We start from the raw sequence: 26944 nt of genomic DNA on the forward strand, positions 1-26944 counted from the left end.
CAGGGGTTCCAGGATGGATCTCAACCACAGTTGTGAACCTCCACCCTCTGAGATGAGGAGCATGCTTCAAGGAGTCATCGATGCTTCAGTTTGGGCACTAGAATGAAGACACAGAGCAGAAGGGAACCCAGCCCACATCTTGAAGCCAAGTGCAGCTGGCCTATGGACCAGTGAGCAAAAGTGACATATTAAGCAGCTAAAATGATGGGGTTGTTTGCTATAGGTCCTAATCATAACAGAAATAGCTGATTATTACAGATGGTGAATCTTGGGAGAAGCCCAATCTGCATATACTTTTAACTCTGTATTATCTCCAGCAATTATGAAACAGCATGCCTACAATTTTTGTGCTTTCTCATTATCTTCATGATAAAACAATATGAAATACCAGGCCTCTGTTTACCAGCTCCCTTAAAGTCAGCAGCACTGAACTTCCTGCTTCTGGAATGTTCCATGTTCTTCCATAAATCATTGTCTTTGCTGTGTGATTCCTTTTGCCTAAAATGCCCATATCTTTTTCTATCTCCCAATTGGTTCCTAACCCACCTCATTTAGTCCTTTCATTTTCTGAGTCTTGGCTTAGCTGTGGATGTCCCTGGGAAGCCCTAGAAGATTACCCAAGATTGGGCTGGGTTAGGTGCCTTCCCTTGCCTGGGTTTTCATGGCATTCAATGCTTATCTCTATCATTGCACTCAAAACCCTTTTTCTCTTTCATTAGGTGGAGACCCTTGAAAGAAAGGTTTTGTCTTATTTGTTTCTGTGTACTCTGTGCCAGCATAAAGTCTGACTCATCGAGTGCTTGGAAAGTATCTTTAAATCCATTTTAAGGATGAGGTATTTCAGGTGCAGAGTGGATAAGCTAGGAAGTGACAGAGCTACAGCCAGATTTTCCCACATCTTCCCCACCTGGCCCCAGGCTGTGTTGTGGAATATTACCTTACATTGTTTAGCAGTGCACAGCACCATTAGTCGTAAACACATTGATTTTTAACATTAGCCTGGGTTAAGCTTCATTGGGAAGATTAATTTGTTGTGATTTGCTCCACACCATGTAATACATTCTAAAACCAAATAGAAGTGACTTTCCTGTTATCTACATATTTGCAGTATTCAAATAACATTCTCTTCCACTAACACGGGTAATCAAAGATCAATTGCACCTCTGGAGGGGAATCCAAGAATATCACAGCTGGGAGACACTTTAAGGCTTCTAGATGAGAGAGTCTAGAAATATCCTGAGAGGTTATACAACCTAGCCAAGGCATCCCAGTTTTTAAAAAAGTACAGGAAATCAAATACCCATATCCCAGTACAATGATCTTGTTGACTCAAGAGGCAAATATGCGGGCATCATAAATGCCTGGATGAAAGTCATCTTTAGTCTTTCATCCAGGTGTTTATGATGTGAAATGTTTCAGTCTCCCTTGCTGATCTCTTTCTCTGGAGAGGTCATAAGATGGTTTGGGCAACCTGGTCTTTGCTTTCTCTGTGTGACTTTTCATTGTTAAATGAGATACTCTCTGTGGGAGGGGAGGATTAGGCACAGTGCATCCCCAAATCCCTTATATCCTGGAAGAAGTCTGGTCATTCTCAGTGCCAGGAGTGTTCATTTTCAGAAGAAAGAGAGATTTGTGGGGATTGTTTACAATGGTACTGTCCAGTCCTGACTGGGACGAGAACTCATACTTGGAGACTCAGAGCACCTGAAGAAAACTTACAGAATACCAAGCTAAAAATAGAAAGGAATTAGATAGTCCTCTAGTCTTGAGATTTTAGACTTTGAACTAGAGTTATTTATCTTTATCCCTTGCTCCTGGCATTAACACATATAGTTTGAGGGTTATAGACAAACTACAGTGTATTCAAAGAGGATCAGGCTATTTAAGAGACTTCAAACCCCATCCAGGGAGGAAACAGCTAAAAACAATGGGTGGAGGGAATATAGATCAAAAGAAGGAAGATACTGGGGAATTTGATCATAGTCTTCAGATATCTGTCAGGGAAGAGCTGGTTTATCACAGCTGGAGCTTCGTGTCTGTTTATGTACTCTATCTGCTGCAATATGTTGGTTTGGTCAGAACATATGGGGAAAATCTGGCCTTTCACAGATATGTAGTTCAAAAAGAAAGGGGTGTGTTAATAGCCTTTCCAAAACCTTGGGAATACAGTATTCTTGACACTACACAAAAGTTTGACAAGAGATAGTTTTTTAAAGGTTAGTTGCAATGTGGAATCTGAAACCTTGCAGATAAATTTATTACATTCTGTTACATTAAAACACTGGCCTAACTCACAGTTTATATGGAACTTTCACTCATGCATAATTTTTTAAACATTTTTTTTGTCATTTGGGAAATAATTTGTTCACTGCATTAAGCAGCTTCCACAGGTTGACACATTTTATTATATAATATCAAAATATCACAGTATAATGTCACCTCTGGAGTCTTTAAATCAGAAAAGTGTTCAAATATTGGGAAGCCACCTAGCTCACAGTGGCAGATGTAAGTTTTATGAACCTCCAAGTTTTGCCCAAAAGCTTAGACTTTATTACCAGGAAGACTGTCTGTTATTTTTCTTGATGTGATGGGCTCAGTTTATTCATTTTCAACAAAATGCCTGCCAAATGTCCAAGCTGAATAGTTGTGGTGTTCTGTCATCATTCTTTCAATTAAAGATGGCATTTAATGATAAGTGTGGCTAATTCAGCTGGCAACTCAAATAATTGCACAATATTTCCCCATGACATGGAGATCATAATTTGGGATATAGCAGAAGTATTTTGTGTGTACTTCCAATTTTGTCACACAGAATACTAAAAATATATATTCAGGGGCTGAGATTTTAAAAAATGAATGGTTGGAAAGCAGTATGAAGATTCCTTAGAAAATGTGGAATGGAACTACCGATTGACCCAGTTTTCTCATTCCTCAGTATATACCCAAAGGATTTAAAATCAGCATATTACAGTGATGTAGCTATGTCAATGTTTATAGCAGATCAACTCATAATAGCTAAACAATGGAACCAATCTAGGTTCCCTTTGACAGATGAATGGATAAAGAAAATGCGGTACATATACACAATGGAATATTAATATTGTTTAGCCACAAAGAAGAATAAAATCGTGACATTTGCCAGTAAATGGATGGAGCTGGAGAATATCATGCTAAGTGAAATAAGCCAATCCCAGAAAACCAAAGGCCAAGTGTTTTCTCTGATACATGGATGGTAATTCACAATAAGGGTGGCGGGCAGCTAGGGAAGAATAGTGTTACTTTAGATTAGGTAGAGGGGAGTGAAGGAAGGGGAGAGGTACTGGGGTAGGAAGGATAGTAGAATGAATCAGACATTATTACCCTATGTATATATATAACTATATGACTGGTGGGATTCTACATCATGTACAACAGAAGAATGAGAAATTATACTCCATGCATATATGCATATATGGTGTATTAGAGTGTATTCTATTGTCATGTATAACTAATTAGAACAAATATAAAAATAAATAAGTGAATAGTTTTCACTGCTTTGTCAGTACTAGGGCTGAACTGTGATTTCCCTTTATTCATATGTAGCAACTCTAAGCCCCATAATTTCAGAATGTGAATATATTTGGAGCCAGAATCTTTAAAGAAGTTGAGTTAACATTAGGACATCAGGGTGAGCCCTAATACAATGACTGGGGTTTTTATAAAATAGAAAATTTGAACATATAAAGAGCCACTGGGAAAAACCTTATGAAGATACAAGAAGTTGTCCATCTGCAAACCATAGTCAGAGGCTTCAGAATAAATTCAACTCTCCTAGCACCTTGATCTTGGATTTCTAACCTCTAGTACTATGAGAAAATAAATTTGAGGTTTTCTCTTTCTTTCTCTTTTTGAGATGGGGTCTGCTGCCCAGACTGGTATCAAAATTCTGGGCTCAAGCCGTCTTCCCACCTGAGCCTCCCAAGTAGCTAAGACTATAAATAGCCCTGCATCACCATACTTATCTCAATTTGTGGTGGTTAATCTGTGTAGAAGAGACCAGAGAGGGGCCAGGCTTTTTTTTTTTTTTCATAACAACCTTCTTGTAAGAATTTGCCAGGGTCCCATGAGAAATATATCCATTCCTTCCAAAGGCAATACCTTCAGTGACCTAATTACCTCCCACTAGGTTTCACCTCTTAGAGGTTTCACACCATTTCCCAACACACCACCCTGAGGACCGAGCTCCCAATGCATGAATCCTTGGGGGACACTCTCAAACCATATTCAAACCACAGAGCTCACTTTCTGTTTAGTAGTTTCATTGTCGAATCCTTTAACTTGTTCTTCTAGTTCCCTTATCTACTCTTAGAATTGAAGGTTTGCTTAATTTTAGTTTATTTATTTATTTTCATCAAGAATACTGTGAAGGTGATGGATGTGCTTTGTGTACAGATCATGTCAAGATGGACACCGTGACTTGATGAGAACAACACCGGTCACATGGACAAGATGGTGACAGAAAAAATTTATTTATTTATTTATTTTGGTAGAGTTACACCTGCAACTGGCAAGTATTCTAAGACTTTAAAACTTTTTTTATTCTTGACTTGGAATATTTTTTTCTGCATGGTTTCTTTGGATAAAGCAGGAAGCCAGTCATATTTCTCTATAACTGTGAATGCCTACAGTCTGCTCTATAGAAATATTGAAAACTCATCATGTTCTGTTGAAAAATTATTATCTTAGAGTCTGCACTTTTATCAAATGAGTAATCTAAGGATGTTATGTTCCATTTCCGTACTAAAAATGAGAATTTCATTAGAAGCACCGTGTCTGTGAATTGTTCTTATTTCCCGAAAATGGCTCCTTTGATTTTATTTTGATTGAGGTGATATATTCTCTCCTATAAGCCATAGACCCACTTACTTTGGACAACTTAGAAAGGAGGCATAGTCATAGTTTTCTTCCCCTGTGTATGGATTTTTCCCTTCTAGCCTGAAAAAAAGCAGGTGGGTTTGGTGTGCTATCTGGCGATTGTAATCCCAGATAAAGAGATGTGCTCTTGGATCAAACCCACACAGGTCAAGAGAAGAGTGAAGGAGAGCCCAGGCCTCTGATCTATGGTATTAGCCTTGATTGACCCTTTAAAGTTAACAAAAATATTGCTTAGTTTCCAGGAAATACTTTTCAAAATGCAAATTTAAGTGGTGGAGGTAAATTTGGTCTTTACTCTGGGAGGATGGAATTGCTTGGTGGTATTAGAGAGGGAGATTCCTTGATTCTGAAATAATATTCCCACTTGTGCCAGGTTTCTCACCATCTGCAAGGACCAGCTCAGGATTCCTCTCCTCTAAGAGCTCTTCTGGCTAACTCTACCCCACAAAAATTTTCCTTCCACCACCGTTGACTCATTTGTGACTTTCTAATAACCTAGGTTTTACTTATGAAGAGTCTGTATTTTTCATCCCATCCCAAGGCCATGTGTCCTACGCCATCTACTAGCAACTGTCTTGCCACAACTACTTCCTCATTGGCAGTTTTTCTCATCAAAACAAGATACATAAACTGTTAGGGTCTAGGAAATCGATATCAGAATTTTACCTTGTGGGTTTGCCTCCAGTGATGGCCTTTAGAAATGCATTATTTCGAAAAGCGAGGACTCTGTAATCCTGTCACACTCCTGTAAGATGGAATCAGTCTCACAACAATGGCTTTTTTTTGAGCCCTTGCTTTGTTTTGGACTAGCTATTAAGCTCTTTGAAAAAAGAAATTACGAATCCGAGTTCAACTCCTTGGTTCACCATATCCTAGTGTGTGACCTAGCATATACTCAGTCACTGTTAGTTCCATTCTCTTTATTTTCCTCTGATATTCTGTTATACAGTGCTGGAGGTATGTATTTAATAGTGTTGAAGCTTGGGGTTGGGATTATTTTTCACTGATGAAATGGATCATTTGTATTACTTTAGGTGATACTAGTTCATATTCTGAAACTATTGCAGTAGATAAATAATACCAAAGGAAGAAGCTGGGGCAAGAGGACCATAAAGCTCCTGTATTATTTCCCCATGGTGCCCAGTGGAGCCTTCCTAGTGCTGAGATGTACACCAGCGATCACAGCTGGGTGTTTTTGAACAAAGGCTTAATATGCTTCCACTTCTGTGGTACGTTGACACAGTGAAATATGTCAGCACAAAAACTCTTCTTCCTTTCTCCCACTGTCCTTGGCATTTTGCCATCATCACCCTCTACCACCCGCAATACCTCAGAAATCTCCTGTTATTGTGGTTCAGTGCTATGAAATCCAGATGCACACAATTATTACAAGCACACAAATCAATAAGTAAAACATTAAGAACCTAAAAAAATAATTGGGCAATGGACAGATGAAGAAAGTTAATTATTGGTTAGCCAACTTGAAACACTATTTTAACCCTATGGTAATAAAACTGTAAATCAAACACTAACAAACCACTTCTTTGGGATGGATAATTTTCTAGAAAAATATCCTAGATTTTCCTAGAAAAGGTGATACATTTAGTGCTGGAAAGATATCGGTAGCAATATAAAGTGTCATATTTTTATTGAAACATGTTTGCTGTGGGGGATTTACTGTGAGAAATATATGTATTTAAATATAAAGTGAAGTTTATTATTTTAAAGAAGAGTGAGGCCCTTATATTTGGTTCCTTACTAAAATTACAAAAAGCAATATTGCACAATATTGCAATGCTTGTGCTCAATAATTTGATTTTGAACAATTCAGTGCATTTGAGTGAGGGCACAATAAGTTGGAATGATCTCAATGAACAGTTACTTATGGATGCTTATGGAAGCCAGCTGGACTAAGTAGTTTAACAAAAAGCAAACTGTTCTTGGGTCTCCCAATGCCTTGAAAATTGCTAGAATTTGATATTGTTTAAACTAAAATTTCCTACTGTGGAGATTAGGAATACTCACAGGATAAGTATTAAAACAATGGTTCTAATATTATGTAAATAGATGTTGTGACTCAAGAATGGATACTTGAAAACTTTACATATGGGGTGATGATGTGCCATACTTTAAAGAACTTAGACAAAAGTGGGTTTGATATACGCTGAAAAAAAGTTTGAGGATCATGAAATGGCTTTGATGGTGATGAATACACTGGTTTGAGATACTTGTGAAGAATTTGAATAAAGTTATTTTATGAATTATGAGAATAGAAAAAAAACAGCAATTAAAATCCGTAAATTTTATAAATGTGAAATTAATTAAATTAATGAATTCAAAATTCTAAGCAGAATTTGACAATTTAATATATGATCCTAAGGGTTTATATATTCAAGTTGGCTCAAATACTAAACTTTGAATCTTCTAATTGAGGAAATGGAGGCTTTATTACTTTATTTTATATCATTGTATGTGTGTGTACATACATAAATATGTATCGTATTAATTATGTATATAAATTATATATATAATTTATTTGTGTACATATGTGATAATCTTAAATAATGAAAAAATTACAAGTTTAGATATGTTCATCACAGCAAATTTTGTAATGAGAAAAATGTAAATGCTACCTAAATGCTCAACCATAAGAAAATTGATTGAGAAAACAACAGTATGTCCCTAGATACAGCATTAATGTAGCTTATTAGGCATACTAAGTAGGAAAGTACCCCAAACATAGAAAATTGAATATATAATGTTAGAAATGATAAAAATGTGCCTGTAAAGTATGATCACATTTATAGACTATGAATTAATATGTACATTAAAAATGAAAACTGGGAAGAAATATACCAAAATAGTAAATGTACTTAATTTTTGGTGGCAGTCCTAATTTTCTTTCAACATAGAATTGAATAATGAGTTCTAGGGAGGAAGGAGCCTAGGGCCATGAGTTTAGATCCTAGCCAGTGTAGACGGGTTTCCTAGTGCAGGTATCCACTGAACTCACTTGCTGACAAGGATGCTTGATTCATTGCTGAACTATTACAAAGCTGTTCCTGCTATTGAAATGAAATGTGTTCCCAGGTGTCTCCCTGACCCTCTGGCCCTCGTCTTTCCTGTGCTGCAACGCCTTTCTCCATGATCAATTCTGTATTCTGGATGCCCAGCCAGATCTCTTCCTGGTTGTGGGAGGAGAAGCGCCCATTGTGGGAGGCTCAGACTCTCCAGGTCTGACCCATGTAGAGTCTCCAAAGAGAGGGCAGCCTTCCATCTTTCATTTCGGGTGGTGTTACTCACAGTTTGAAAATTCTTCCATGGTTCTTTCAGTCTTTAGCTTATGGCTGTTGTCTCTTTTAAAACCCAAGGCTCCCTTTTGAAAAAATTCGAGTCTCCCTTATTTTCATCACTCCAATATTTCAAGTCATTTGAAATACTGCTTCAAGTCATTTTTTTGAGGCTGGGTTTTGAAGAGAATAAAAGTGTATGAAGGATGTGATGAAGAGGAGGGCCCAAGAAAAAGGCCTAGGGAGGAAAATGGGGCACAGGAGGACCTACTTCACAGTTCACAGGGGCTGGCGGCCGGCAGCCTCCCTTTGCCACTGCCAAGCAGCCACAGATAATAAACACACTTTTTTTCTTTTTTCTTTTGGCAATAGCACACCTCAGGTTTTCATATTTTCTTTCAGAGTCCCCTAGAAAACACACATCCTCATACCGATCTTGACATTTTCTGGGGCAGTCAGGTTAATATTAATTAAAGTGATAAACATCCTGAGTCCACAACAATATTCTGCCCAGCTCTAATGTCTTTGTGTTTCTTTCCATGCACATTGTCCCTCTCCTTCTTACCTTTCTTAGCTTTACCAAGTAGGCCCAGCAATGACTATTTTCTTGGGGAAAAGGTTTTAAAAAACCTTACAGACTTAGGGATAGCCAGGGTACAATCTTTTACGCACCATTGCAATACAAGGACATCCTTGTGAAGCCTGGCACAATATAATATGCCTAGCAATCATATTCCAATTGTCAGACTCTCCATTGCCATTGTCTTATAGAGAGAGGCCAGGTCCTGATGCTCATGACTTTGAGTGTCTATCCAGCATGTGACCACTGTGTGGGATTCAGAGAGTGAGATGAGCAAGGTCAGTGACATAGGAAGGCGTTATATTAACCTTATGAAAAGATTTGCAGATTTTCTAAAGTACATGTAAAGTTGCAATACCTACTTTCTAATAATTTCCTTAACTCTGTCTCGGTCTTCTTTAATCTTAGTAGAAAACTCAGTCTTCTCAATTCCCCAAAGAGTGAATTAAATACCCAGAGATGCCCCGGAGAAAGTCTTCCAGTCTCTCTCTTTGACTGGGTGCTAAATGCTTTGATGGTATCACATGCATGGGAATTAAACAAATTTTTAACTGGTGCATTTAAATTATACATAATAGTGGGATTAATTGTGATATACTAGTACATGCACATAACATAATTTGCTCAATTTCATTCCCTAGCACCTCCCCTGCCCCTCCCCTCTTCCTTCCCCCAGTCCCTTCCTCCACTCTACTGGTCTCCTTTCTATTTTCATGAAGTATGGGAATTTCTAAGAAGCCAATTCTCATGCCCTGCTCTGGTGCATGCTTCCTGGGTAGTTAGTGGTTGCAGCCCACATCTGTTGAGAATTGGCCCAAAGCCAGAAACCTTTGTTCTCTGAATTGGAAAGGAACTCAAATGTGGGGTGTTAGGGGTACAGGGAACCACAGCAAGTGCACATTATGGGGGCTCTGTTGCCTCATAAAGAAGCTGCATCTGTTGGATGAGGCAGCTGGTGAGAAGGCCAAGTCAGCAGTGGATGTGAACAGTTTCCCAGCCCTGGGGCCTACTTGTCCCACCACTTCCCACATTTCCTCTTAGAAAATGGGCTCTTCCAGGTTTATTAGCCAAGCCAGATCTGACTATTGGCATCAGTGTGGTGGCATACACACCACTGAACAAAGAGATCCTTCCAGATGTGATGATGGAGACAAGATAGCTTGGGGTGTGGAAGCCAAAGAGCCATGGCAAAACCACCATGGTCAGCCATCCCGACCCTTACTGGAGAGATCTATACAGAGAGAAAGGTATAGTAGAAAAAAAGTTTCTCTTTCATTTTTCTCATTAAGATAAAGTTTAGTAAATGCTGGTGCAAAATTGTCTCCCCTCCACATAACTGATCTGTACTGATTAACTGGAGTTAATCAGAATATGTAGGATAGAGTCTCAATTTTCATTCTAAATTCTGTATGTGCAATGTACAGGAACTGTGAGAGTTATATTCCAATGGAAATAGAGTAATTAGAGACCTGTTTTACACAGAGACTTGGAGTATTTACATTGGAGAGAGGGGACATTTTTTCTCTGGAGTCAGATTCACTTACCTTGAGCCTCTAGACTAACAAGCCTGTGTTGACTTGTTCTGGGTTTTTTTGCGAGTAAACCAGGCCTGCCTTAAGCACACTGTAGAATGAGGTGTGGAAGAGGAAAATCAACATAGGCCCAGAGAGATGGAGTTGTCTGAGGTGATAGTGCTTTTTCCTTCCATCCAAGGCCTATGATCTGAGTAGCCAGTCCACAGAACTGGTACATTTGGGACTGTGCTTGGGAGCTTTATAGGATCTGTAGATTGTGTAGACTCCAAGGTTCATTTCTGAGGCTTTCCAGGAGTGATATGGCAATGGTTCAACCTTTCCTAATGACACTTGCAGTGATGGTGTTGCTGGACCTGGCTATAGGTAGAATCTCCCAAGTCATTCTGAGACAGGAACCCTCAAGGGTTGTAAGGTCAGTGGAGTTCAGGCTCAGTCTCCAAACCCTGCTCTGGGAACTTGTCTTTGAGAAAAATGCCCACACATGGCGCAAGGTGGTGCTAACTTTCAGACTTGCATGAGATGAGGTGGGGCCGAGAAGCAAAAAGCAGGAATAGGAAGGGACCTGGTTTAGGTCACTTCCCTGTTGAGATAAAAACAGTCTGGGCATAATCATCATTGGAAGATGTGAACTCAAAGTGAGGGGCTGGGAAAGAGAACTGAGAGGTGGAAAGTTTATAGAGATCAACACTCTGTGTGGGTAGATTTCAAAAAAGGTATGATTTAAAAAAGTGGAGGCCCAAGGATCAAGAATAGAGATTTAGGAATAAATGCTGCAGAAGATACCAATTGAATGACCAGGTTTGAAATAATAATAGCATTTTACAAAAACTAATGTTATACTGTCACAAGATAGTTCAGGTTGCCTGAGATAACAGAGAAATGAAAGAGGAAATCTCTCCACAGAGGTTTCTGAAGAAATTCAAAAATTTAACTTGTACATTAACCTTGTAATGGAAATGAGAATGTACAGACAAGCCCTGGTGGGAGTTAGCTTTAGAAGGGAAATACTGAGAAATACAAATAGGTCATGACACTTGCAGAAAAAGTGAAAATTCCATGCTTAATAAGTGGTCAGACTTAACATAGGTTAAAAAAATATGATTTTCCATCAGAATATTAGTAGCAACATTTCAGTATACTTGGGTCTGGATGCTTCTTATCAAGTAAAAGGGCAGATGCTATTCTGTGAGTTCAATAATGGACACACAGGGGACAATTCTGTGGTTTAGCAGGTCCTCTGGTTCAGAAACACCCTGAAATGGTTTGTGTTTTCAGGCCTTTTGTTTTTGAATGCTGTATGGGGCTATTACTGTACCTAAGGGCCTTGACTTTGCCTGTGTAGGTATGAAAACCCCATACTGGAAATAAAGATGACTTTTTGCAAGCCTTGCCTAAGACCTACTTAATATTAGTACCTCAAGTAGCTGGTAAGTTTGGATTCTCAGTCTATAGCATAGGAATGTACACTTCCCAGTCTTTTTCTTACTGCCCCTAAATATAGCCAGAGAATGTTCTGCCTGGTTGCTTGGGAGCCAGCTGTATCTTCCTTTCTTGCAGGAACATTCTAAAGGGTTCCTTTAGAAAATTTGGGAAACTGTAAGACTAAAGACAAGCCACAGCCTGAAGCCCAGGCTGCTGACTGGAGCACAGATGGGAGAACGTTAACAGCCAAGAAATATGAGGTCTTTGGCTCCTTTCCCAGAACTGCCAGGCTAAGACCTTGGCAGAGACTCAACAGGAAACTGAACTCTATTTGCATATCCTTTTATACATGGGAGATTAAAAGCTTCAACCTTGAGTGATCACAGTTTTTGAGAATCATGAGGAGGCATTAAAGAAGAGGAGGAGTGTCCCAAGGGAGGTGAGCTGGAGGCGATGCAAGGTAGCTGTGGGGTTAGCAATGACTTTCAATCCCCTTTGATTAATCATGAGTATATTTCATTTAGTTCCTTTTTTTTAATTTTATCCTTATCAGGTCACATAAAGGCATCAGCAGGCCAGGGATCTGTGCTTCGCAAGTCTTGGGGAGTCTGTCAAATTTGATCCCCTTTGTCCCATGGCTAAATGCTCCTCTTTCTTTCTGGGCAGAGACCTGTATAGCTTCTTGGTGCTGAAGGAACCTTGGAGGTAATCTAATATAACTTTTTATTGTACAGATGAGAATCTGGGCTCAAAGAGATTAAGCAACTTGTCCAAAGTCACACAAAAAGTTAGGAGTAAATGTTCTGACTCACAGTTTTCTTTTCCAACAGGCGGCTGGCCCTGCTTAGCAGGTGGAAGTTTCCTCGGATCTCAGAGAGCTGCTTTCCAGCATGGGGTTTGGCACAGATGTGCCTCCTGATGGCTCCCATCAGAACAGGCATTTCTGGCAAGAGAGCAGCTCTGATTCCCTGGCTTTTCCTCTGGCTTCCCTGGACCAAGTCCCTATAATCCTTTAATGCAAGAAGCCAGAGGACTGGAATGAGGATATTTACCCCCCCCCCCCGGGATTCATTTAGGGGGACTTGGCTTTCTTGGCCACATAGTATAGTGAAAACTGCCCTATGCACACAGCATGGGGAACATGAGGATGGACAAGTGTCACTCTTCACAGGCTAGTAATTAATTTTATTTTTCCATTTTAAGGATGGGAAAGAGTCTTTCTACTCCTAAATTAGATATATCCCTTTATTAAATATATCCTAAAATGGAGAGATCCTTTGAGAGACCATCCTTGAAGCTGGATGAGACCAAGCTTTCTGAAAATTGAGACCCCCTTGTACAGCTCTTGTCCCACACATTTGAACCTGATCAGTTGGAAAGAAGTTTGGTATTAAAACTTCATCCTCCCTAGTACTTTTGGTGAAGTGGGGTCACCTTCATTCCAGACAGACTAAGGGCAACGAGGGCACAGTATCTTACTGAGGAGATTGACCTCACAGTGGTGGTCTTGCGTTTAGGGCTTTTACTATCATTAGTAGCACAGGAGAGAATTCAGGGAGGTTGTATGGGAAGAACACTCCTGATGAGGTTTTTTTTTTTTTTTTTTTGGTATTGGGGATGGAACTTAGGGGCATTTAACCACTGAGTCACATCCCTAGACCTTATTATATTTTATTTAGAGATGGCATCTTGGTAAGTTGCTGAGGCTGATTTTGAACTCACAATCCTCCTGCCCCAGCTTCCTAAGCTGCTGGGATTACAGGTATGTGCCATTGTGCTCAGCATAATGAGGTATTTTTATGAAAAGTATGCTGGCTGTACATGTGGATTTCTTATTTTGGAAAAATGCTAGTGGTCATTGGCATGATCCTTCTATTATGCATCTTTCAGTCTTTTCTGAGTGAAAATCAGTCCACTTCTGACCATTAATTGTTAGGAGGAATGGAGGATTAGTATTACTGACTACCTTTAATGTGCCAGTCACCCAGGTTTGACAGGTGCTCACCAGAAATTAATTAATTTAATACTTGTAATGACTCTGAAATTATTATCCCTATTTTATGGATGAGGCTTAGAGTAGAGGCTTAGAGAAGTCTTTTTTATTTTATTTTTTTTTTATTGGTTGCTCAAAACATTACAATGATCTTGAGAGAAGTCTTTTTTAAGGTCCCAGAACTACTAAGCAAGACATTGTGATTCTCATATTTTTGATTCTTCTCATTCATAAAAGAACTCTCAGATATAAACATGCATGCAATTCATAATCAAAATCTCTTAAATCATTTATGTTAAGAGAGGTGAAAGGATCTTGCCAAGTTAGGGACATTTGTAGGTTGCTTTTAAGTTCAACACACACTAATATTTTTGTGAATGATTAGGCCTATTTATTTTTATGTATGGCTTTCCTATCTTCACTCTACTGCCACTTATTTAAGAGAGGAAAACAAATTTTTTAATTGTGCTGAGACTTCGTGTTAAAGCAGTGAGTGAGAAAGTTAGTTATCATGGATTTGCAAATATGAGGGATTATAGGAGGTAGCATCTGGAACTCCAGGAAAACCCCACTCCTATCTTTTTCTCACTTTGGCATGAATCACGTTTTGACCTTTGATATCCCCCCCCCCCCCAGTCCCAAAAGTCAAGGGCTAAGAAAAGCAACCTTGTTGGGCAGCCAGCCCCACATTAAAGGCAGGTGAGGGTTAGGTTTATGCATACCCAGTAAACATCCAGAATAATCCTTCTGGCCAATAGGACTACTGAAAGGCTCTCTCAAGATTCATCCCGGTGGGCCCCCATCTGTCACTTTTCTCCTCACTCTTTGCCCCAACCAATTCTGGATTCAGTAAGTCAGAAGGGAAAAGACCAAGGCAATTCAAAGAAGTAAAATGGAAAAGTAATGTTCATACAAGGATAAGAGTGTAGTTCAGATATGATCAGGGTGGAGGTGTAGACTGGGAGGGGGAGATCCAGTTAGGGAAAGATTGTACATGCAGATTCTCCTTTTGTTCTGGCTACCAGGGAGATTCCAGTCCCTCTCAGTTTCTCTGGGTTCCCAGTGGCAAAACACAATAATATTCAGCCTAGTCCCCCTCTTTTAGTCTGTTGGCTGTAAATACAACTGATTGTCAAAATTGTTACTGATAACAAGTGATAACAAGTCTCCCTCCACGGAAGATGGATAATACTCAATATCTCTCAAAAGACTAAGTTTGGAAACACATTCACATGGCAGAAGTTTGGTGTTACCAATTCATATAGAAGAGTCTGAAGTTAAACTCCAGATTTGCAGGTAAGTATCAGGGAGTTCCAATATTTCTATTGTCCCTCCAAAGACTGACTGGATCTCTGGGCAAGAGGAGGCATTGATAAGAATCTCAAGAGACAGAATAAGATTCTCACCTCACCTCAAAATGAGAACTTCTGCTTGCCATAGAGAGACAGTGCAAGGAGGATCTGCTGAGGCATACCACCAGGTGCTGGGGTCTGAGGATGGAAGAGTGCCACAGACATATACAGAGGCTGCTGGTCTTCTCGGATGCCGAGTGCAGGGGCAGCATCATGGGGACACATGAGGAAACTGTCCTGGTCTCTATGCACACTTCCTTTGATAGAGTAGTTTATGAAAGTCAGAGAGGACTCTGGGAGGGCAATGAATTCATTCTTTGCCCGCAGACATAATTTTAATCATCATTTTTTGATATATTCCAGTAAAAGGAGACTCTCTGGTTGTGTGGCATAGTACCCTTAGAAGCAGGCTGTCTCGTGCTTATGTCTTGGCTTTGCCACTTACCAGCCATGTGACCTTGGGCAATGCCTTTACCTCCTTATGCTTTGGTTTCTTTATTTGTAAAATAGCAACGGATCCTTGTGAGGATTTAACAGATTAGAACATAACTACTTTGAGCAGTGACTTGCATATAAAAAAGTGCTCCAAGACTGTAGGACATCAATCATGATTATTACTAGTAACTTCTTGCAGTTGCTAATGATTTTTTTCAAGAAAATTTTCATTTTAAAATTCTTTTTGCAGAATATTCAGAAAGCTTTTCTTTTCCCAACTAATTGAAATGGGGATGACTTATCATAGGGTTTATGGAAGGGACCTCAGGCTGTATCTAGTCAGGCTTCTTCACCTTACAAAGGAGCCCAGGGAGGTGATGGGCTCAAATTCTTAAAGGGCAAAACTAGATTTGGAACCCAAGCTGTAGTCTTTAAGATTTCTTTTTCCATTTTGTAATAACTTCATGCATAGCAATTAAACATTGTCTAATTTCTTTGTGGCTCACTTAGGGCAACTCGGAAACGGACCAGGCCTTATCCTGTGGAAGAGGCTCATCAGTGGTGATTATAATAAAACTGTCATAATCATGGCACCTCATCGGCTTTATTTTTCTTTACAGCATTATCCTATTGTAGACTTTCCCTTATGTTGAAAAAGAAAGGAGGGGTGCTATTGTCTCTGAATGGAAGGAGGGAAAAACTGCAAGGTGGGCTGTGGCTATTGATCCATCCATTCCTCAGCAGAGCAGGCTGGAGGCCCTGCTGTGAGGAGCAGGATCCCTAATGAGCAGGGTTGTACAGGTTGAGATGAGAGAGAAGGAGACCAGCCTTTCTTCTTTCACCCAGCAACATGTACTGCGCACCTGCTATGTGCTCAGTATGATGCTAGGTATCTATAGGAATGCAAAAAATCCAGGGCAGTGTTTGAGACTTCAAGGAATTTCTTTAGAAAGAGACAGAGATCACAGACTGAACTGTAGGCAAGCTCTGGAGTTCTTCAAGGGCCTTGTACTCCCACAACAGAGAGAAAACTTCTTGTTCTCTAAGCCTTGAAGGTGCTAGTTGGGAACTCAGCTTGGCTGGAAAGAGAAAGATTTTCCAGGTGACCGGAGGAGAGAGTCACAGGGATGTGGACCAGAAGTGCATGGGTAATAGAGCACTTTCCTGGGGCAACCAGGTGTCAGGGTATGGAGGAAAGAATTCTGGATCATTTTCCTAAGTGAAACAGCAATTCCTAACCCCCTACCACCTGAGACATCACATAAACTGGGTATTCTTCAAGAATACAGAATCCACTGGGGTGTGTTTATTTATTTGCCACTAACTGGTTGTGTGATACTGGGGAATTCACTTCATTTCTCCATTCTTCATGTTCTACTTCTTCTCCTGAAAAGGTTGAAATCAGGCAGAGGTTAAAGTTTCTCACTGTTCTACCACTCTGTGCATGTAGGAGTGGATATCCTCATATGCAAAGAGAAATGGGCTTTGATGCTGAGAAACGGGCTAGGTGTGAACTCAAAGACTTTGAGCTGATTCTTTCTATTGAAGAGGGTCATTGACGCTGAGCCACCTCTCTGATTTCCACTGATAGTGCCAGTGACCCTGGCCCCTTTGTGGTTCTTTGATCCTTATTTATGAACTTGGTTCATGAAACTCTTCCTCACTGCTTTAGAAGACCAGGGCAGTTAATCTCCTGCCATTCACTCATGATTATAGCACAGGAGCAAAGCAAACATGGCTGAGGTCTCAATGTAGGAAGAGCCTCCCACATGATAGCTAAGACAGCACACATGAGGCTGCAGTTCCTTGGCATTGTCCCTGTGGAGGCTGGCTTCCCTTTTGAATGCCTCTGAATAATACTTTGTCAGTTGGCAAGTGAAGTTGGAACTTAGCCCAGGCTTGTGACTCCAGCATACCTGGGAGCCCTGGAGGCTGAACCCCTAAAGTGTGGTGTGGGCTTGCACACAATCACCCTACTCCTCAGATTTCTCTGGAATGACTTCATGGAGAGGAGGAAAACTCAAGAACCTCACTTGGGTGGCATGTGTTTTATTTTAGCTTCATAATTTATTGGGACATTGATCTGCAAGTGTAGCTGAGGCTGCAGCTTGTGTCCTAGAATGGAGGCAGCTTGGGACCAGCAAAAGAGATGCATCTTCCACTTTGTACATCTTCCTTTTCTGGAGAATCAGTCCATAGATATGGTCACACAAGTGGGGAGAGAGTCAAGGCAAAGGGATTAACATGACATCTCATTTTCCACTTGTCAATAATTTAATTCTGCCTTCATCCTTTTCATGTTGTAAGTTTTGATCTTTTCTGGTTTGCTTCCCTACTCCAATCTATCCCCCAGCACATATTTTGTGCTAATTAGTGGACTTCCATCACCTGGGCTTGAAAAATGAAAGTTTGAGCTACTCAAACTTTCAGCAAGATAAGTAGGAAAAGCAGTTTCCTTTCCCCAACTCACAGAAAAGCTATTGTTATTATGTGTCTTAAAAGTGTACATTAAAATGTTATTTCTAACAGAGGACTTAGAAAACACCTAAATTCCAAATACTGGGTGCCCTGTCCATATCCCAGCCTTTGCTGAAATATCACCTTCTCATTATAGCCTTCCTTGACATCCTGATGGAAAATTGTAATCTCTCTAGCCCCTTGGCAACACCTTCTCTGATATTCTCTCTCTGTTTTACTTATCTAACATATTTACTTATTTAATTTTGTATTTATTTCCTTCAAAATATGAGCTTTATGAACTTCCCAGAGCCATATCCCTAGTGTTTCTAAAAATGTACCTGGCACACAGTAGGTACTTAATAAATTGTTATTGAATGAATAAATGAATGTTGTTACATTCTATGAAAGCAACTTTAATCTCTAAAATCTATACTTGGGATTGATTTTCCTTCTTAATAATTTGTTGCCCTAGTAGTATATTTATACTGACATTTCTTTTCCTGAAAGCTATAAATACTCATGAGGTTTCGTCCTTAAGCCAGAAAAGGATAATTTAAACTTCCTTAGTCTACTCTCTGCATCCAGGTAAAAAGAAAACTTATGACGGTTAGATTTCTTATTTAAATACAGAGTTTGGGAGTCTGATCTTATTTAAATTAATACAAGCAATTGCATTTGGCTTGACTTCCTGTGTCCCATCACCAGGTCTTTTTCCTATTGAGTGTGGCATGCTGGCTGACTGCAACCTCGCGAGCCCTTGAGCATATCTCCAGATAATGCCTTCAGCATTTGATGCACACTACTGTGTGCTGCTAAATCCATAAATGTATGCATTTGTGATGTGTAAATAGCTTAAATAAATAAATAAACACACCCCAGTGGATTCTGTATTCTGGAAGAATACCCAGGTTATGTGATGTCTGAGGTGGTAGGGGGTTAGGAATTGCTGTTTCACTTAGGAAAATGTGTTATTCTGTTTTTTTGGTTATGAAAATAGTAGGCTCTTGCGGGTTTCTTTAGTGAGAAAGTCTGAAAAATTCCTTTGTGAAATCAAGTCAACTGTCAACCCAAGACTTAAGGTCTTGGTCCTTGGGTCTCAAAGGTGAGGAAAGTAGAGAAAAGAGAAAAAAGTTCCCATCCTTCCTGTTTTACCAGTGCCACAGCAGGATATCCAAGGAACTTAGGGGCATTAACATCTGCTCACCACCAGGAAGTTGTTTGGGGCCCTAGAGTGCTTTATTATCAACCTGAGAGAAAATTCCATTGCAGTCAATAGAATTGAGGGAGGGGACAGAAGAGATTGAGAGAAGCATCCCTGTGGGCAGAGTCAGCAGCAATCCTGTGCACCATCCTGTCCCCTGCATCCAGCCTGGCCTTCACTCATTAAATCTTTCATGTACTCGTTTGCTTAATATATATTTATTGAGTGCTTAATATGTGCCAGACTTGTTCTTACTGCTGGGGTTAAAGCAATGAATAAAACAGACAAAATCTCTGCTATCAGGGATCTTGTATTCCAGTGGAGAAGTGGACGAAAAATAAACAAGTAAAATACACAGCATGTCAAAGGGTGATAAACGCTACGGAGCATCATGAAGCAGATAGGAGAGACGGTGTTTGCTCGAAGAACAAATGAAGTGCCCTGACAAAAAAATTAAAGCTGTCCAATCCTATCATTTCAATTAATATTGGGGGAAATGTGTTCAGTTGAAGAGTAGGAAAGGAGCCTTGACTCTGAGTTTGTTCACCTTGTCAGCCTGGAGAATTTATGAGGCAGCACGTACTGTCTGAGACACTGCAGTGTGCTAAGACCCTGCCTAAAGCAGGGAAGGCTATTTAGAAATTAATTTCTATTCTTTGCACAGTGGCTCCTGTACCTTAATCCACCACAGAGTTTTTTTGGGGATTTTTTTTTTTTTTGCTCATTTTTGAATGCAGGGAACTATGGGTATCAGATCTTGAGCTGGTTTGTTGCCTCTGTATAAGCGATAAGTGGGTGACAATGGAAGAGACACACTCAGACATTTTGCCTCACAGTGCGAATGTAGGAGGGTGCTAAAGTTAGCAATTCTACAGACTTGACAGAATTTCTCCAGTCTTCACTACACCAGCCCTAGACCCCTGTAGTTGCCATTCCAGGCAGGCTTCTAAGAAGGAGAGAAAAAGGCAGTGAATCCTGAGAACTGCCAGAGACACCAGGGGAGTCCTGTAAGACACCTCCTTTGATAAGCATCAGGAAGAAGGGACATGTGGGCTCCTTATCCATGTGTGGCCTGGGAGGAAAGTAGAGACACCAACACAGTGTCTGTTATGACTCTTGAGAGAAGGCACAGAGAGAGGCTCAGTGGGGGCTGGGGGCTGAAATCAGGGACAGTGTTGGTGAGGGTCATGTCCTGCTGAGCCTTGCTTTGTTGAGGCCCTACGTCCTGCCTTACCTGCCTAGGAGAGGGCGAGATAGATGAGGAAGCAGATCCTCTGCATGGCTTCACACAGGGACCCCTCTGCCTTCCAGCTGCCCCCAGCTGCTTCCTTCTCTCAGTTAATACCTTCTGTATGATGCACTTGTGTTAGCTCCTGTCCCCAGCCATCCCATTCCCCTGAGGAGTCTTGCCAACCACAGAAGGCTCACAGTACCTGCTTCCTGTTGATGGGATGACAGTGCTTCTTTGAGATGAATGATGTAGTCCCATAAGTAAAGCCAGCTGAGGGGAGCTTGTTTGATTGATAGCCAGGTTTCTGTTTCCTGCCCTAGAAGTTAAATTCGATATCATTGCTCCATTTCCAAATTAGATATACATGGTGTATACTCTGTGGTGATGTTAACAGTTAATATCAAGAAGAAGAATTATTGACATTTACAGCTGTAATCAAAAGAACCATCAAAGGAGGAGATCGATACTACTGCACAAAGACTCTGAGGATGTTGTAATGATCGTTGTGTTCCTTGCAAACTCCCTCTAGGCAAAGTTGGATAAGGGTGATTCACCCATGTGTAAAAGAGCAATTCAATGAAACACTGTCTCCAAGTTTGAATCAGTTTCCTGATCTTTATTGAGCTCATCTATCTTTTTTTTTTTTTTCCTGAAGGGTACCTATACTGAATTCCACAAAGCAAAATATTGTAAAAAAAAAAAACAAAACAAAACATAGAAATCACCACTACATTCTGGTTTATGACAGCCTCAATTTATATGAACTTCAAAAGAAGGAAGTGTTTGAATTCTTTGGACCTACACTTTGAAATTAAAAACCAATAATTTTTTAAATTTCAAAATTGAACAGGTAAACTAATAATGGGAATTAGGAAGTACAGCTAAAACATGGAAGAGGGTCACTTGGTAAGCAAAAAATCAAGGGCAAAGGTGTCTTGCAGTGTCTAGGGATGGGCCCAGGACCTCGGTTCCTATGCTAATGGAGGAAAGATGTGTTTAAACTTTCTTGACTTCACCATTGTGACTGGGAAAGACTGTGAGGGAATTTAGGTAAGTATGGTTCAAGTTCACCTACGCCCTGGTCTTTGCTCTTCCCACACACTTCTGTTGCATTTTATCTAAGTAACTACCCTGCCCACTATTTCTGCAGGACTATAGCTAAGTACTCAAGGAGACCACATTACTTGGTATTAATGTTGTGTCATCATTACCCACCTGAACCACATCGAGGTGCTCACTCTCTATAATTCTTTGAAAGTTACCAAGGTCTACCTCTCAGGACTTAAACTTTGAAAGTTCCCAAGGTCGACCTCTCAGTGTCAGTTATGACTCTTTTATATCAAGTCATCTAGCTCTGGGATCAGCCTATAAATCTAGGCCTTCTTACCTTATCACTCTGCATCAGACCCTGGAGATTTACAAGTGAATGACAAACATGCTCTTGTCTCTCACAGGGCTTATGTTGGAGCATAAGAACCAATCACCACTTAAATATTTGCATAATCAATTTTTCTGTTGCAGCTCTCTGTGATAAGTATTCTACAGAAGCGGGAGGATCATGATAGCATATTAGAGAATCCAGGTTCCAGTCAGGAGGGCAGGGAAGTGACTTTTCGATTGAGACTGAGTCTATTATACTTCCAGATCCACTCTGCTTCCTGCTACTCCAGGAGGCTGACCTTAATGGACTGTATCTACTTGGTTCCCTCACTCCCTGGTATCCCATTTGGTCTAGCCAATGGGAGGCACCAGCAGGAGTCTAAAAGGAAGGAGGAGAGCGAGGTGGGTGTTCTTACCCTAAGTTCTTCCTGCCAGGTGCGGGTTGGCAGAGGCTGCCTTCCTCTGCTGGAGACTACAGCTCCTCTCTTGCAGCTGCACATTTCAGTAAAGGCTGTTCCCCACCATGCTTCAGGCCTAGGAGGGTAGGTAGGAGCTCTTGCCAGCCCCTGGGAGTTTCACCTTCTTTTATTGTTTTCCCATAATCCTGTGTATTAGTTTGTTTCCCACAGCTGCCTTAAAGTACCACAAACTGGGTGATTTGAAGCAATATAAATTTTTGTCTCACAGTTCTGGAAGCTCAAAATCTGAAGTCAGGGTGTTGACAGGGCCATGCTTCCTCTGAAACTTGTGGGGGAACACTTCCTTGCCTCTTGTCTCTTGCTGGCAATCTCTGGAGTTCTTTGGCTTGGCTTGCAGTTGCTTAACTATAGCGTCTTGCCTCACTGTCACCTGGTGTGTTCTCTTGTGTGTCTTTGTCTTCAGGAGACTTCCTTATGAGAACACTAATTATATTGGGTTAGGAATCACTATACTCCCCTCTGATCTCATGGTAGCTAGTTACATCATCAACTACTTTATTTCCAAATAAGGGTCACATTTTAAGTTATTAGGTGTATTTTAGTCATCATTTTCATTGCTGTGACCAAAAGACTCAACAAGAACAACATCAAAAAGGAAAAGTTTATTCTGGCTCATAGTTTTAGAAGTTCAATATACAAATGGTGAATTCCACAGTCATGGACTTGAAATGAGGGAGAACATCACCACGGTGGTTATGTATGGGCTCAGCAACATGGACTTCCACTCATCAAGGCTGATCTGCTGAAGGTCGGTTTGACAGCAGCAGAGGCTGACACTAAGCCTCTCATGTAGCATTGTCTCTCAGGGAGATCAGCCAGCAACTTGGTGGCAGGTTGATATATTGGATCACTTCCATCGTGGAAGGGGAAACAGTTTGTCCTTCCTGGAATGAATTTGTCTTCCCTGCACATAATGCTTCAGCAAAAATCACCATCCGTGAACTTACAGAATGCCTTATCCAAGTCATGGAATTCCACACATGGCATTGCTTCTGACAAGGAGCTCACTTCACAGCCAAAGAACTGTGGAAATGGGCTCTTGTGCATGGAAATTTACAGGCCTCCCCATGACCCCACCATCCTGAAACAGCTGGTTTGAGAGGACAGTGGAATGACCTTTAGAAGATACAGGTACAGCACCAGTTAGGTGGCAATACTTGCAGGAGTGGGGCAAGATTCTCTAAATCAGCATCTACTCTATGGTACTGTCTCTCCTATAGCTAGGATTCATGCATCCAAGAATCAAGGGGTGGAAACAGGAATGGTATCATTCACCATTACCCCTAATGATCCACTAGCAAGGGTTTTGTTTCCTGTCCTCTCAATCTTATGCTCTGCTAGCCTAGAAGTCTTAGTTCCATAGGGGAAATGCCATACCAGGAGGTATGGCAAAGATTTCATTAAACTGGAAGTTAAGAAATCCCTTGGCCAGTTTGGCTCCTCCTTCCTTTGAGTCAATAGGCTATAAAGGGAGTTATGATGTTGGCAGAGTGGTTGATCCAGATTACCAAAGGGAAATTGGAGGTAAGGAAGAGTAGGCCTGGAGTGCCGGAGATCCCTTGAGTGTCTTTTTACTTTAACATGTCCTGTTACTAAGGTCAGTGGGAAACTACAACAACCCAATCCAGGCAGGTTGACAAATGTCTCAGACCCTTCAGGAATAAAGGTGTGGGTCATCCCTTCAGGGAAAGAACCAAGATCTGCTGAGGTTTTTGCTGAACGCAGAGGGAATACGCAATGGGTAGTAAAAGGAGGAAGTTTATAAATACCAACTACGGCCATGTGACCAGTTACAGAAACAAGGATTGTAACTACCAGGAGTATTTCCTTCCTATTTTGTTAATAATATCTTTGTTCCTATATACACATCCATTAAGTAGACATGTTTGTTTATTCCTCTTATTTTTTCATCATGTAATGTATTTTTTTTTATAGTTTACTCTGAAATTTGTTCACTGAAAGTGCTTATGTATTGTGTAAGTGGAGGTTACCCTCTCCTGCAAATTTTCTTTCTTTTTCTTTTTTTAAAATTTGTTCTTTTTAGTTAAACATGCAATAGATTGTATTTTGACATATTATCCATACATGGAGTATAACTTTCTATTTTTGTGGCTTTACATGGTGACACTGCTTATGTATTCATATATGAACAAAGGAAAGTTATGTCTGATTCATTTTGTTGTCTTTCCTAGTTGTATACTCATCCCTTCCCTTCATTCCCCTTTGTCTAATCCAGTGAACTTCTATTTCCCCCACTCCTTTGTGTGTTAGTATCCGCATATCAGAGAGAACATTCAGCCTTTGGTTTTTAGGGATTGGCTTATTTGGAACTGATATTCTCTAGTTCCATCCATTTACCAGCAAATGCCATAATTTCATTCTTCTTTATGGCTGAGTATATTCCATTGTGTGTGTGTGTGTGTGTGTGTGTGTGTGTATATATATATATATATATATATATATATATATACCACATTCTTTATTTATTCACCTGTTGAAGGGCACTAGGTTGGTTCCATAGTTTAGCTATTGTGAATTGAGCTGCTATAAACATTGATGTGGCCAAGTCACTAAAGTATGCTGATTTTAGATACTTTGAGTAATAAAAAAATAAATAAAAGAATACAAGTAACAATAAATGTTGGCCAAGATGTGGGTAATGCTACACTGTTGGTAGAACATTTATTGTTACTTATATTCTTTTCTTTCTTCCTTTCTCCCTCTCTTCCTTTTTTCCTTCCTTCCTTTCTCTCTCTCTCTCACTCTCTCCCTCTTTTTTCTTTCTTCCTTCCTCCCTCCCTCCCTCCCTTCCTTCCTTCCTTCCTTCCTTCCTTCCTTCCTTCCTTCCTTCCTTCCTTCCTTCCTTCCTTCCTTCCTTTCTCTCTCTCTCTCTCTCTCTCTCTCTCTCTCTCTCTCTCTCTCTCTCTCTCTTTTTCTTTCTTTCTTTCCTGGTGGTGGTGCTGGGAATGGAACCCAGGGCCTTGTGCATACTAGGCAAACACTCTACCAACTGAGCAATATCCCCAGCCCTCACTTGTGTTCTTGGTAATTGCCAACATAATGTAATATTGATTGACTTAATGTCAGTAATTTTTTTAAATTTTAATTTTTTTGGCACTGAAGATTAAACCCAGGGGCACTTAACACTAAGCCACATCCCCAGCCCTTTTTATTTTTTATTTTTAGACAGGTTCTCATTAAGTTGCTTAGGGCCTCACTAAGTTATTGAGGTTGACTTTGAATTTGCAATCCTGCTGCCTTAGCCTTCCAAATCACTGGAATTACAGACATGCACCACTGTGCCAGACCCTTCACATCAGTTATTTAAAGTGATATTAAATCTACTATATAGATTTAGTGGGGTATCAGAAGAGCAAGCATCACTCAAAAAATATTTTTGCCTTATTATATTCTGGGGAAGGAACTAGGGAATTTTCAGTTGTACAAAGGGTAGTTATGTTAGGAGGAATTATGACATCGTTATTGCGTTTATTTGGAGGTTAAGTATGATGTAAGGAGTCATGTTCAGGTATCAAGTTGACAAGGGGTAGACTTGTGACAGTTAATCTGAATTGTCAACTTGATTTCATCGAGAGATACCTAAGGTTAAAAGGCTTCTGGGGGGTCAATGAGGGTGTTTCTAGGAATGATTGGCATGTGGAACAGCAAACCTATGGGGAGATCCACCCCAAATGTGGATATCACAGTCTAAAAGATTGGGGCATGGATGGAACAAAATGGTGGGAGAATAAGGTGGGAGAGTCAGCAGATGCAATCTCCATTCTTCCTGCGCAGGTCCTTCAAGGCTGCTGTGATCACCTGAGGACATTGGACTCCAGCTCCTTCACTCTTTCAAAAGGGACTTCCACGCCTTTTATCAGAGGCTGCATTGTTGGTCCTTCTTGGTCTAAGCCTTCAGCTTCTTGGACTAAGCAGCTACTGGTTCCTCCAGTTGTCCAGCCTGCGGACAGCTCTTGTGGGGCATTGTGGGATGATCTAGTTTCTGATTCCATAAGCCAATCCAATAAATCCCCATTTTATAATCATATATATATATATATATATATATATATATGTATATATATAATATCTCCCATTGATTCTGTCAACAGAGAACTCTGAATAATACAAGGAGTTAGAACCCCATCCTTTTCTTGGGGAACACAGTTCAATCCCTGGCATCTGCTCACACTTTTGTAAATATCTCTTTCACTAGATTCTCTCTAACCACCCTGATAGTGCCCCCTGATTCCTGCTGGGAACCTGTCTGAAATATCAGATGTAGGGGGCATGAGTAGAGACAAAATCTTCTATTTGGGGAATGAGGACACACACACACACACACACACACACACACACACACCACTGAGACAGAAGTACCCATGGGCTTAAAGCTTTATCAATATCAAAGGAATAGTTAGCAGGGCTCAAATAAATCTTTTCTTTCTAGAACTATCCAAATTATTTAGGAAACCTTCTTGGAAAATCCTAATAATGTATGTATGCTTATGACTATGATTTATATTGTTTATAAGTTAGAGGTAATTGTAAGAGTTTATTGTTCATGGACAGAAAAAACTTTTCTCTATTCCTAAGAGAGGGCTGGTGTGAACAATAAATCAAAGCCAGAGGTGGAAGACAGTGCAGGAGAGGGAAGGGGGTGACAGGGGAA

General features: G+C 40.3%; 1 protein-coding gene and 1 long non-coding RNA gene across 2 annotated transcripts in view; one reads left to right on the forward strand and one right to left on the reverse strand.

Annotated features, from left to right (window-relative positions):
• The window catches only part of LOC101958822 (T cell receptor alpha chain MC.7.G5-like), a 265877-nt gene that overhangs the window by 100172 nt on the left and 138761 nt on the right, over window positions 1–26944 (reverse strand). The window lies entirely within an intron of this gene.
• Window positions 12050–16114, forward strand: LOC144377862 (uncharacterized). The gene is made up of 3 exons (XR_013439095.1): window positions 12050–12180; window positions 12572–15030; window positions 16032–16114. It is a non-coding gene; the product is annotated as an uncharacterized LOC144377862 (long non-coding RNA).

This window comes from Ictidomys tridecemlineatus, chromosome 5 (assembly GCF_052094955.1).
Source record: "Ictidomys tridecemlineatus isolate mIctTri1 chromosome 5, mIctTri1.hap1, whole genome shotgun sequence".
Lineage (NCBI taxonomy): Eukaryota > Metazoa > Chordata > Mammalia > Rodentia > Sciuridae > Ictidomys > Ictidomys tridecemlineatus.